Raw genomic sequence first — 9,546 nt, 5'->3', positions numbered from 1 at the left:
TAAAAGAGACCAGCGGGAATCAAAACAAAGTTGTGGTCCAATTTGAGTAGGTTCGTCTTCAAATTGAACAGCCTGTTGACTTGACTTTGTTGGTTTTTGTTTCTCTAGCCCACCAACATGGGTTCGTTTGTAGTATCTTTACATTTATTAAGCATGCTGACTAAACCAGTATTGAACACATTAAGAACACTGGAAACTCCCAACTGAGCAAAGGCCAAATGCCCCTGATAGCATTGCTACGTCCCCCCCTGGTGGCATGGTGCGTGCACAGCAACTCCTGGGCTCCTGCTGCAAGTTAGGATAAATGCATTCTACTCAGTAACGGTTGTCTTCCTGTGAGCTCTCTTCTCAACGCCCTCCCCCAGCAAATGGCACTGTTAATTACATCTGTTGGTGAGTAAACCAAATGAAATCTGTTAAAAGTTCCATCCAGTCCTGCCCAAAGTCAGGCAGAGGAGGCCAACTTGCGTTTCCATCACCATCTCCCGACACCCTTTTGTTATTTGATCAGAATAGTTTCCCTCTGTAAGACATTAGTGACTCCCAAGGCTGCTTTAAGAAGTTTCTTTATTTATTATACGTGAAGTGATTGAAAACTGCCAATCACAAATCTGGCAATCCCCTCTCATGAGCTTAAAGACCGTTCTGATTACGATAATTATATTTTTATGAATATCCTACCTAGAGAGTAACAATTTTACTATGTCAGACTCCACCACACAAAGATGCATCAATTTCATCTGCAATGAAAAATAGAGCCTAATAGCACAGTCATATTTATATGATAGTCAAACATCAAGATGCAACATAAGTACTTCAACTGAAAGAATTCTGATCATTATTTAACCTTGAGATGATGATTAAGGGTGAAGGCTTGTCAGCTTTCATGAATTATTTTTTCGTGATTTTTGCTATTTTGATTTGATTTTTAAAATGCCATAATTAACACTTATTAACATTTGGATTCCACCCCCACTCACCGCCCCCCATGTTATTGTGGGCAAGGCAACAATGGCAAAAACAACAAAAGATTAGTGGATATGATTAATGGTCAAAGAAAGAGTATTGGGAAATCACAAGACATAATTATGTTTCAGGTACCACAGTGCCATGCCAACTGGTTTTCTGCTAAGTTTCCTAAACCGTGATGCAAGTAATGGACACGGTATTTAGGTTTGATGCTATATATACATATTAGTTTAATGCAGAGAAATCTGTTCCATTATTACAGATAGTGATCAGGGCCAGTTAAAACTGTATATAAAATTGGCAAAAAAATAAAAAATAAAATAAAATGTGTGGTGCAAGAACCAATACTGTAAAGCATCACAAGAAGCCTGTTAGAAATGCAGACTCTCAGGCCATCCCGTTGTCTTGTTGAAACAGAATACCTAGCCGTGGGGCGCAGGACCCTGTCTCAGTATCACCTGGATTCTCTGAGGTTTGAAACTGCTGTTCTAGCATGTTGTAACTATTCCCACTGGCTACAGTGAAACACTGGCGTGTTGGAGGCTGCAAGCCCAGCCTCAGTGTAGGCCTCCCTCCCCTTCACTTCAGGACTATGTGCTCCAGGCGAGTTTAAGTGAACAGGCTGTTTTGGTCAAGTCCCTGAGTCCAGGGGTCCCTCTTAAGTGGCTTTTATCCTCTCTTTCAATCTCCTGAGGTCACAAGCTATAGTGTCTTCCCATTAGCAGTCATAATTGTTAGTTCATCCTCCCTGATAGAAGAGATGTTTATGATCCCTTTTATAATGTCAAAAGATTTCCATCACCCTGAATCCTTGCTGACCTTTCTTCTGTGCTACAACCATTTCCCTAAAGTCACCTTGAGCTACTTAAAAAGATTTAGCATCCAACATAGTGCTCTTTTGTATATCTTGATGGCACTACCTGGACTGTCATCTTTTGATAGCACTCTGGATCAAAATTATGAACCAGAACTCACCAGAAAGTTGCATGGAGAGAGGCCACACATTGCAAGCATATTTAATTCAAGAAAACACAGTAGAACATACATTTAGTAAGGAGTGCTGGTGCTCACTGGCCAGGACTTTGCAGTGCTGTGGTTAACACAGTTTTTCTGTGGCTGAGGCAATAAAGCTGCTCTTAGGAAGGAAGTGTATCACTGAGTTTTCTAATAGATTAGCTAGCTAGCTAGCTAATTTTCTAAGAAAAATATTTACTTTATTTTATTTTATTAAAGTATTTTAGAGACAAATAGCATTCTGATGAATCAGTGTTCATGGGGTAGTGTAAGTGGAGTTATTTAGTATGACAAAAAGTGGATGCCATCTTATGATTTCATATCTCTCTCTCTCTATATATATATATGGAAACCTTAGAACAGAGATTCTGAATCTGGAATGTGCATCAGAATGACCTTGAAGCTTGTTAAAAATACAAATTCTCAAGCTCGGTTCAGCAGTACATGTCCTGAAATGTACATGTCCTGAAGTGACGCAGAGAAGATTGGCGCGGTCCCTGTGCAAGGATGACATGCACATTTGTCAAGTGTTCCATATTGAAAAAAAATTCCTGGGTTCCAAGAGATTTTTATTTGGGAAGGTCTGAGGTGGAGCCCAGGAATCCGTATTTAACAAGCACTCCTTAAGTGCTTCAGTGGTCCGGAACTTTCATTTTGAGGAACACTGCACATCTAACTCAGAGGATGGGAAAACACATGTGAGTGTGAGGCAGTAAGGCTCAACCACAGGAGTGCTACCTTCTTTGGGTCCTTGTGATGCATGACTTCAGGCTTTTGAGCAGGACATGTATTCCGCCTAGTTCTAATGTCATTTATATATTTGCCTCCACCCCCAAAGGACTGTGAGCGCCCTGAAACATGGGAATTAGGTGGTACTGACCTTCGCATCTTCAGCTGGACTCTCCCCATGCCTTCTCATTCCTGGGAAAGTGCTCAATAATATTGTCAGATGAATGAAGACAAGAAAGGTAAAAATGCAGTTTGAAGAGCGTGACTGAAATAGTCTGGAGGGGTAGTCTTGGCCCCTTCACCCACCCGTGGTCAGACCTTGGGGTTCCTTCCTCCCTCGGTGTCTCAGCCCCCCATTTGCAACATGGGAGATCAGTCTCTCTCTCCTTCATGGGGCTGCCGTGGGGTATACTTGAGGGGCTGTCTGGGAAAATGCTTTGAAATTCCAGAGCCACTTATTTCACTTTTTTTGAACATGACTGCCGTTGTGCTCTAACTTTATTTCCCCTATGAATGAGGGCTAGGTTGTATGACTGAGGCAAAGAACACAATGTTTACTTCTGGCCCTTGTGGGAAAGCAAATTTTATGATTTGTAATTTAAAAGAATCACACAACTCTACCAACTTCAAGAGTAAAAAAATAAATTCAATACTAAAAATTTATAATATGAATGGAAGAAATACCCCACAAATAATGAACAGTAGAAAGGAAGGGAGATATACTGGGAAGCAAATTAACTATTCACATTGCAGTTTAGGACTTCCAGAAGTCTGTGTTTAGTGAAATGATGTCTGAATTTTAGTGACTCCACTGAAATCACCTGAAAAGGTAGCAAGTGTCTGATAAGATGAGCTGAAAAGTACACGTACATCCTTTTAAAAACGTGACCACCCCTCCAGCTGAAAAGAACCAAAGAACTGAAGGAAATTAGATCACTTATAAGTGGCAGTGTGCCCCAGGTGGTAAATACTGGGCCTGGGATTAGAGCAAGTCCACAGCTCAATGAGGAAAATAAAGGCAGTGTACTAAGTTTTCCATGAAGCTATGTTTATTTAACTGAGCCTACTATCTTTTACTCTAAGATTAGGTCTCCCCTTGTTTTGGCTTATTAAAATGTCCTTGTTTTTATGAAATGTTAGTATTTTTTTTAAACTGGCAAATGGAAAGTTGACAATATTATGACTTCCCATTCAAATTTATTTACTCAATCTCGAGTTTGAATTCTGGATCCATTCAAGGCAAGTGGCTTGAGGCAAATTTCTAATCCATTCAGGCCTTGATTTCTCCACCTGTAAAGTCAGAAAGATTAACAATAACATATGCAATAATATTTGCAAAGACCTTAGCACAATTGTAGTACATAGTAGATGATTAAGAATTGGTGGTAGTTACATGAAAAATGGAAACAATAATTATGTTGTCATCTAGGTAAGTAATTTAGGTAACAGGTCTTATGTTTACCCTACTATATTAGATATGTTTTTCCATTTTTCTTTGGTGGTCCCATTTGGGAACCTATCCATGCCTTTGCCCTAAGAGGAATCTAAGCAGGAAGCACCAAGGGAGAATTTTCCTTTCATACACACAGCCAACCAGCTTGTGTTGGTGGTGAGGAGCATTCTAGAACCAGTGGCAGAGTGGGGTTGTGCCTCCTGGCTGAAGTTCTTGTTGGATCTAGAATCCAGACCCTTGGTTCTAGGACTAGTACTTCCTATTGTAGAATATGTATCTTCGTATTTCCAATGCCTAATAAATCGTAGTTATGCAATCAATGTTTTTTGATTATTTGAATGAATAAATGTAAAAATGCACCTTTGGGAATACAATAGCTCCATAAAGCATTAGGGTTTCCTAGTCTTTTGCTGCTATTTGTTTTGGGTACCTATTTTAAATAGATTGTATTTCGACAGGTGACCTTTAACTTACTCGATTGCTTGGAGATAGAAAACAGGAAAAGGCTGGGAGTTTCTCATGACTAAAACACATTTAGGTTGATGGATATACCAGGTGTTCTGGCAGGCATCTTCCTGGTCAAGATTTAAGCTAAATTTGAACTAGATGTCTAATAACGTCCAGACTTGTTTCCTAGGCCCCTCAGGGGTCAAACATGTTATCTGGGTGGGTCACACTGTGGGGCCTTTAACTGACTCTAACACAATGTGGGCAAGAGTGACTGAGCTGAACTATTTTAGAACTATCTGTAGGCCACTCTGGGAGTACAAAGGAGCAAACACTTTTGCTGTCTTATATTGGTTTAGGATTCTCCTGTCACTCTTATGGAAAGCTGGTGACTTAGGAAAGTTTTTAAGATACCTACTTTGGTTGGTTTCTGTATCAGAAGATACATGTAAGCCCAGTAATACAAGGACTGGTTTTATATTATTTTTTTAAAAAAGATTTTATTTATTTTTGCATGAGAGAGAGCACGCGCACATGAGTGGGGGCGGGGGGAGGGGCAGAGGGAGAAGCAGACTCCCCGCTGAGCAGGGAGCCTGACGTGGGACTCATGGGACTTGTGGGACTCTTGGGACCAGATTCCAGGACCCTGGGATCATGACCTGAACCAAAGGCAGATGCTTAACCAACTGAGCCACCCAGGTGCCCTGTAAGGGGGCCTGAAGCTTTAGACAATTTAGGTGCTATATTAAGGAAGTTAATACAAAATCATAAATAATGTAAACTTTGATGTAAAAATGAGTACTTATTAGAAGGGATCCTTGTAAGTGGAGGTCCCAAAGCTTGAGCTTCATTAGCTTCCTGTAAATGTGCCTCTGGAATTGTAGGAGCAGAATCTTAAGACTAAGGAATTTGTGATAGAATGTTGATGGATTGGGGCATTTTCAAACACTTACCAGTAAGAGAAACATGTAAAGGCATCCCCTGATTTTCAAAAATTTGCACTAGGCCACTTCACTTTTACGAAAGAACTACATTAGTACCTGTTTTTGCTAACCGAAAAAATCTGAGGAAGATTTTTGCTTTTAGGAAAAAAAGGCAAAATGTGACAATAGTGTTGTGTTTCTTTTGCAGCAATCCATCGTAGAAGCAGCACATCCCAAAACAGTAAGAGTAGCCCCACCAAGCTCCTTCTGGAACCGCACTCAGCATCTCAGCGGCAAGCCAATGTAGCTTTGAACTGTCTGAGAGCGTCTGTGTTGTATCTCCATTTATTTTGTGCATCCATTAGCGGGTGTGTTCTAAGGTACCGGAAAAGCCTAAGAGAGGTTATTTTGGGGGGTCTGAGAATGCTTAAATATTTTTCCATGTAAGTTACTGGTAATTGCTCCTTTGCTTTAGGCCATTTCAGTTTAGGAAAGTCTTCATAGGAGTGCTCTACTTTCGGGTAATGGGGGAAACCTGCAGCTGACTGTAACTCCAGAGATAGACACGGAGGACCCAGTGCTCAGAGTGCAGGGAAACGAGGCTGTGGGGAAGACAGAACGAAGACAGAAGGCTGTGGGGAAGACTCTAAATTATGTGTCCCAAGAAGCCTTCAGTTATAATTGGGATGTCAGAAACAGGGGAATCCTTGAGGTTTTTTTTACAAATTAAAAAACAAAAAGATATTATTTATTGGCCATCAAAACTTTTTCTAAATATTCACCCCTCCCCAATTTTCCTGTAGGTTTAAAATTTTTTTTTAAGATGTTTTATTTATGAGAGAGAGAGAGAGAGCGCGTGCACAAGCTAGGGGAGGGCAGAGGGAGAGAGAGAAGCAGACTCCCCGCTGAGCAGGGAGCCCGATGCGGGGCTCGATCCCGGGACGCTGGGATCATGACCTGAGCCGAAGGCAGACGCTTAACTGACTGAGCCACCCAGGTGCCCCTAGGTTTAAAAATTTTTTTAAAAAAGCAATTTAATTCGCCCATTGAGATGAAAGAAGAAAAGAAACCAAATAATTCCTTAAGGGGGGGTTGGATTATAAAGTATTCCCTTTCCCTTCTTCATAGAAAGCTGTCTCTTGGGCGCCTGTGCCTGGTGGGAGCAGGGGGCTGCCTCCGTACCTGCCACTCAGAGACCATTGGCCAGAGACAGTTGTGGTGGGACACTGGTTTGATTATGGTGAGGCCGGCACACTGTAACTCTTCAATAAAAACTTATTGAATGGGTGAATGAGACAAACGACTGATTCCAGTTTAAACAAATGAGGCCAGTTTTGAAAGCAATTTTTATTCCTAAGACTGTTGTAATTCAGTTTGATCAGACTCTTCTGAATGCACTGAAAATTCCTTCCTGAATATGGCCTGGGTTTGATGGTGAAGGGATTAGGAAATAGAATGGAACGAACTTTCGAACGAACTTTCACCGAGCACCTGACCTATGCCCGTTATTTTGCCCGGTGTTTTGTATATTTATTTAAGCTTTGTAACCATTTTGCAGTTGAGGCAGCTAGAGCCCAGAGAGCTTAAACACCGTGTGGTGGCAGAGCTAGGATTCAGATCCAGGTGTCCTGGGCTTGTCCTCTGACTCTGGGACATGTCATTTGGCCTTTTCTTTCCAGCAGATGGGAAAAACACATGAAGCTGAGATTTGTGCTAGAGGTGGAAAGGATTGTCAGGAAGGGAACGTGGTGAGGTGACCAGCCAGGCTGCTTGTTTGTCGGTGCTGTGTGATTTGGGGTCTTACATTACTCGTCTGTCAGACCAGGAAGTGGGGCTAGATGACCTGCAAGTGGGGTGACCACACAGCCCAGTTTGCTTTGATTTGTGCCATTGTGCCAAAGCAACAATTATTAGCTGCCCTATATGGAAGGTTCTTTCCAGGTCTTACTTTCTGTGATTTCAAATGGAATCTAATAATTTCCCTGATGACTAAAGCAGCATGAATTTTCATTTTCCAGGCCTGCCAGGTATAAGGGACTGACATCATGTGAGTTGACCTTTGTGTGGAGGTTGCTTTGTATTTATTATTTTTTTTATTAATGTATATTATTTGTTTCAGGGGTCCAGGTCTGTGATTCATCAGTCTTACACAATTCACAGTGCTCTCCATAGCACATACCCTCCCCAGTGTCCATCACCCAGCCACCCCATCCCCACCCCGCTCCACTCCAGCTTTGCATTTCTGTTAGGGATAGTCAGCCTGCTGTTGCTTCTTTCTTCTAAAAGTACACTAGGAAATTTCCTTCCAGTCAGTTTGGCTCCGGTTAATCTGGGATCATTAGATAAGTACTTGTGTCCTATTTTGACTCAGATTGGCTACCACTTACTGAGTACTAGAGTGAGTCAACATACTGAGTGCATGATCTCATTTTTTAAAAATTTAAATTCAGTTAATTAACATATAGTGTATTATTAACTTCAGAGGTAGAGGTCAGTGATGCATCAATCTTATATAACGCCCAGTGCTCCTTATATCACGTGCCCTACTTAATGTCCATCACCCAGTTACCCCATCCCTCCACCCCCTCCCCTCCAGCAACCCTCAGTTTGTTTCCTATGATTAAGAGTCTCTTATGGTTTGTCTCCCTCTCGATTTGGTCTTATTTTTCCCTCCCTTCCCCTATGATCATATGAGTGAGAGCATGTGATAATTGTCTTTGACTTATTTCGCTTAGCATAATACCCTCTAGTTCTACCCACATTGTTGCAAATGGCAAGAGTTCTTTTTTTTTTTGGCTGAGTAATATTCCATTGTGTATATATATATATATATATACCATATCTTCTTTTTTTTTTTTAAGATTTATTTATTTGAGAGAGCGAGAATGAGAGAGAGAGAGAGTACATGAGAGGGGGGAGGGTCAGAGGGAGAAGCAGGCTCCTCGCTGAGCAGGGAGCCTGATGCGGAACTCGATCCCAGGACTCCGGGATCATGACCTGAGCCGAAGGCAGTCGCTTAACCAACTGAGCCACCCAGGCGCCCTACCATATCTTCTTTATCCATTCATCTGTCAATGGACATCTGGGCTTTTTCCATAGTTTGGCTATTGTGGACATTGCTGCTAGAAACATTGGGGTGCAGGTGTCCCTTCGGATCACTACATTTATATCTTTGGGGTAAATACCCAGTAGTGCAATTGCTGGGCCGTAGGGTAGCTCTATGTTCAACTTCTTGAGGAACATCCATACTGTTTTTCAGAGTGACTGCACCAGTTTGCATTCCCACCAAAAGTGTAGGAGGGTTCCCCTTTCTCCGCATCCTTGCCAACATCTGTCGTTTCCTGTGTTGTTAATTTTAGCCATTCTGACTGGTGTGAGGTGGTATCTCATTGTGGTTTTGATGTGCATTTCCCTGATGCCGAGTGAAGTTGAGCATTTTTTCATGTGTCTGTTGGCCATATGTTGCATTATCCCATTTAATGTACTTGTTAATGTTATGAGACCGTTAACTTACCTTGTGGATAAGGAACCTGAGGCTCAGAGAAGTTTGCAACTTGCAGGTAAGAGATGGAGGCAGGTCTTCCTAATCTCTTAACCATTATGCTTGTATTAAGATATGTACACATGTGCGAGTGCACAGCAGATAATTTAAAAAATTATCAGGCCTCCTAAATTCCCATTGGCCTTTCCTGTGTTTATCAGTGTCAGTGCTAGTCCTGGTAGTTTTCTTGCCCGTTGTTCCCACCATCCGTCTTTACCTTAGAGTAGAAGCATCTGCCTCAGGTAAACAGACAGCAGACTCTGACTTAGGATGCAAGTTCTCAGGAAAAACAAACAAGGGATTAGAAAGTGGGTGTGTGGAACCTGCACTAGGGACTGATGCTACCTTCCCCTCCTGTTTTTCTTTGCTCTGGACTTGTCTTTCTTTACCAGAGTAGAACACAGAAAACAGACATTTGCCTTTTCATTTGCATTTATATAGACAATACTTGAATAAAAACCACCAGTTGA

The 9,546-nt window shown here is 41.6% G+C and overlaps 1 non-coding gene across 1 annotated transcript; it reads left to right on the top strand.

The window, feature by feature from the left end:
* Positions 1-2,416: 2,416 nt before the first annotated feature.
* LOC118012747 lies at positions 2,417-2,525 on the top strand. Its single transcript, XR_004679809.1, has one exon. It is a non-coding gene; the product is annotated as a U6 spliceosomal RNA (small nuclear RNA).
* Positions 2,526-9,546: the final 7,021 nt, after the last annotated feature.

Source organism: Mirounga leonina, unplaced genomic scaffold, assembly GCF_011800145.1.
Source record: "Mirounga leonina isolate KUSES-001 unplaced genomic scaffold, KU_Mleo_1.0 Mir_151, whole genome shotgun sequence".
Lineage (NCBI taxonomy): Eukaryota > Metazoa > Chordata > Mammalia > Carnivora > Phocidae > Mirounga > Mirounga leonina.
This window is presented reverse-complemented; position numbering and strand designations above follow the sequence as displayed.